Source organism: Ranitomeya imitator, chromosome 2 (assembly GCF_032444005.1).
Source record: "Ranitomeya imitator isolate aRanImi1 chromosome 2, aRanImi1.pri, whole genome shotgun sequence".
Taxonomy (NCBI): Eukaryota; Metazoa; Chordata; class Amphibia; order Anura; family Dendrobatidae; genus Ranitomeya; species Ranitomeya imitator.
This window is the reverse complement of record NC_091283.1, coordinates 238,665,637-238,670,236: the sequence shown is the minus strand read 5'-3', so window position 1 is coordinate 238,670,236 and position 4,600 is coordinate 238,665,637. Positions and strand designations below refer to the sequence as shown.

The following is a 4,600-nucleotide window of genomic DNA, read 5'->3' as shown; positions in this document are numbered from 1 at the left end:
TTTGCGGAAAAAAACGCTAACATATGCACAAAAAATGCGGAATGCATTCTAAAAGATAGGATGCATAATGTTAGCGTTTTTTTAACGGATTTATAGCGTTTTTATAGCGAAATTCCGCAAAAAAAACGCTAAAAATCCGGACGTGTGCACATACCCTAAATCCAAGTCGACAGAAGGACCTGGTCCATTTGGCCAATAGTTATAGAATTGACCCCTTCACAACGCATGATGTAGTTACGTCATATATCATAAAAATATATAAAAAAAATATCACTTTTGCTCCATTTAAAAAAAAAAAAAAATTGGAAATTGGGAATTTACGTGTTCAGAAAGGCCTGACCAATCATAGTAACATAGTAACATAGTAACATAGTTAGTAAGGCCGAAAAAAGACATTTGTCCATCCAGTTCAGCCTATATTCCATCATAATAAATACCCAGATCTACGTCCTTCTACAGAACCTAATAATTGTATGATACAATATTGTTCTGCTCCAGGAAGACATCCAGGCCTCTCTTGAACCCCTCGACTGAGTTCGCCATCACCACCTCCTCAGGCAAGCAATTCCAGATTCTCACTGCCCTAACAGTAAAGAATCCTCTTCTATGTTGGTGGAAAAACCTTCTCTCCTCCAGACGCAAAGAATGCCCCCTTGTGCCCGTCACCTTCCTTGGTATAAACAGATCCTCAGCGAGATATTTGTATTGTCCCCTTATATACTTATACATGGTTATTAGATCGCCCCTCAGTCGTCTTTTTTCTAGACTAAATAATCCTAATTTCGCTAATCTATCTGGGTATTGTAGTTCTCCCATCCCCTTTATTAATTTTGTTGCCCTCCTTTGTACTCTCTCTAGTTCCATTATATCCTTCCTGAGCACCGGTGCCCAAAACTGGACACAGTACTCCATGTGCGGTCTAACTAGGGATTTGTACAGAGGCAGTATAATGCTCTCATCATGTGTATCCAGACCTCTTTTAATGCACCCCATGATCCTGTTTGCCTTGGCAGCTGCTGCCTGGCACTGGCTGCTCCAGGTAAGTTTATCATTAACTAGGATCCCCAAGTCCTTCTCCCTGTCAGATTTACCCAGTGGTTTCCCGTTCAGTGTGTAATGGTGATATTGATTCCCTCTTCCCATGTGTATAACCTTACATTTATCATTGTTAAACCTCATCTGCCACCTTTCAGCCCAAGTTTCCAACTTATCCAGATCCATCTGTAGCAGAATACTATCTTCTCTTGTATTAACTGCTTTACATAGTTTTGTATCATCTGCAAATATCGATATTTTACTGTGTAAACCTTCTACCAGATCATTAATGAATATGTTGAAGAGAACAGGTCCCAATACTGACCCCTGCGGTACCCCACTGGTCACAGCGACCCAGTTAGAGACTATATCATTTATAACCACCCTCTGCTTTCTATCACTAAGCCAGTTACTAACCCATTTACACACATTTTCCCATAAAAGGAGCTGTCAGAAGTGGGATTTGAACCCACGCCTCCATACGGAAACCAGAACACCCATCTTTTCATCTTTTGGGGAAAGAGATCACTCTTGAGTCTGGCGCCTTAGACCACTCGGCCATCCTGACTAACTAGAACATACAAACTCTTTGCAGATGTTGTCCTGGGTGGGGTTTGAACCCAGGACTCCAGCGCTGCAAGACTGCAGTGCTAACCACTGTGCCACCGTGCCGCCCATCAAAATGTAAAATAATCTGATCAGTAAACGGCATAACGAGAAAAAAACTCGAAACGCCATAATGACTTTTTTTTGGTCGCCGCAACATTGCAATAAAATGAAATAAGAGGTGATCAAAACATGGTATCCGCGCCAAAATGGCATCAATAAGAACGTCCCGCCAAAATAAAAAAAAAATCCCAAAGGCGATGTGGATGGAAAAATAAGTTATGGGCAGGAAAAAAAAATATTAAAAAAATTAAAATCGCTGGAGAGTTAACTCCTAGGTGCATGCATGGAAAAAAAATCTGTGGTTATGTGATCTACAAGTTACGTCATATATCATAAAAATATAAGAAAAAAAAAATATCGCTTTTGCTCCATTAAAATAAATAAATAAATTGGGAATTGATGTGTTCAGAAAGGTCTGACCAATCAAAATATAAAATAATCTGATTGGTAAACGGCATAACGAGAAGTAAACTTGAAACGCCATAATTACGTTTTTTTTTGTCGCCGCAACATTGCAATAAAATGAAATAAGGTGATCAAAACATGGTATCCGCGCCAAAATGGTATCAATAATAACGTCCCGCCAAAAAAAAAAAAAAAATCCCATTGGCGATGTGGATGGAAAAATAAGTTATGGGAAGGAAAAAAAAATGTTAAAAAACGGAAAATCGCCCGAGGGTTAAAACACTCCTAGGTGCATGCATGGAAAAATCTGTGGTCGTGTGATCTACAAAAATGATCACCAGAAAATAAAACGGGACACGGATGAGATTGGCGCAGAATATTGTACACACTGGGATTAAGGGGAAAATGCTTGTGTATAAATGTCACATATAAATAAATGTGTAATCAGATGTCATATCTAGTCTGCAGCTCAAAAAATCACATGACAGGATTCATATATATATCTATATACAGTCAGGGGCCTTCTATCTACTGGGATTCAGCATTCTTATATAGAGCAGGCGAAATCCAAGTCAGCTAAAGCAGGGGTCCCCAACTCCAGTCCTCAAGGCCCACCAACAGGTCATGTTTTCAGGATTTCCTTAGTCTTGCCCAGGTAATAATTGCATCACCTGTGCAATGCAAAGGAAATCCTGAAAACATTACCTGTTGGTGGGCCTTGAGGACTGGAGTTGGGGACCCCTGAGCTAAAGGACCTGGTCGCTCTGCCGACTTGGAAATAGCCTACTCTGTGTGAGAAAGCTAAATCCCAGTGCACAGAAGGACCAGGGCTACAGCCGACTGGGATTTAGCTTTCTCTATACGGAGTCGGCTAAATCCAAGTCGGCAGAGGGACCAGGTCCTTTAGCCGACTTGGATTTAGCCACAACCCTCCACATATATGGCTGCTCTGTGCGCACAGGACCTGTGATGAGGTCACAGGAGGGAGGAGTCAGGGGTCACGTGATCCGCAGTGAAGACGCTACATGGAGACTTCTCCTCAGTCAGTGACATTTCCGCCATTATTCGCCCTCACTACTGGCACAATTACCTCGCGCCGCCTTTTCTACACAATGTTCTGTGTGGAATGTAACGTGTGATTTCTCTGGAGACAAATAGACCCCACACATGAGGGAATTATTACCGGTTACCGGACGTCTAGTATATGGCGGCATATGATTGTGCTATCGCCTCAACACCAGGAGCTAAAATGCCGAAATCTCGCTTATTTACCCCTTCCAGTGTCCGGCTAAGGGTCATATACAGCCATGCACCTCTCCATTCACTGTGGGGTTTTGGTAATAGGATGGAGGGCGGCGTCCATGCTTGGACTTCAGAGAGAGTAATAAAATCACAGCTCACCTTCCCGATCCTTTACCCCTTACACCTGACCTGTTTAGCCAATTAACTGGAGATAAATGGTTTTACAGACTTAACGTGAGAGGGGCATATAACCTTATACGTATATGCCATGGTGACGGATGGAAGACATATAGCACAACCCACATAACATAGCCACATAGTATATAGCAGCCATGTAGTATATAGCAGCCATGTAGTATATAGAACAGCCCACGCAGTATATAACACTGCCCACGCAGTATATAACACAACCCACGTAGTACATAGCACAGCCTATGTAACACAGACAGCCCCGTAGTATATAGCACAGCCACGTAGTATATAACAGCCCACGTAATATATAACACAGCCCACATAATATATAGCACAGCCCACGCAGTATATAACACAAGCCACGCAGTATATAACACAGCCCACGTAGTATATAGCAGCCATGTATTATATAAAACAGCCCACGTAATATATCACAGCCCACGCAGTATATAACACAGCCATGTAGTATATAGCACAGCCCACGCAGTATATAACACAGGCCATGCAGTATATAACACAGCCCACGTAGTATACAGCAGTGTGGGCACCATATCCCTGTTAAAAAAAATTGAAATAAAAATAGTTATATACTCACCCTCCCGCGTCCAGCGAAGCTGTGCCGATGCGCGCAATGCTGCCGCCAGCCTCCGTTCCCAGTGATGCTTTGCGAAATTACCCAGATGACTTAGCGGTCTTGTCAAGAGGCCTCAATTTTGTACCAACAAGTAAATTTAATTGCTTTGAGGGGGTAAAGGACCTCAACCTGTTTTGTAGGAAACTCAAATGGAAGAAATTCTTTAGGCACGTTAGCAGTGAGGAGTGTTATCAACAGGGCCTCAGTGATGAGGATATGGAAGGCTATATGGCATTCAGGGATCTCCTTCAGGAGAATGATAGAGCCCCTGAGGATGGTAAAGGCCCGTTTACAGCCCTGAAAAACAGAAGTGTCAAGATGCCACCACAGGAAGATACTGGCAATATTGATATATTCTCACTGCTGGTTGAGAGAGATCTCAAAAAATTGAAAAGTTCAGAATGGGATAGGGAAGGAAATCTG

At 42.3% G+C, this 4,600-nt stretch overlaps 1 non-coding gene across 1 annotated transcript; it reads right to left on the bottom strand.

The window, feature by feature from the left end:
- Nucleotides 1-1,483: 1,483 nt before the first annotated feature.
- On the bottom strand, nt 1,484-1,603 carry TRNAL-CAA (transfer RNA leucine (anticodon CAA)). Its single transcript has 2 exons — nt 1,566-1,603; nt 1,484-1,529 (listed from the first exon to the last, which is right to left on the bottom strand). It is a non-coding gene; the product is annotated as a tRNA-Leu (tRNA).
- Nucleotides 1,604-4,600: the final 2,997 nt, after the last annotated feature.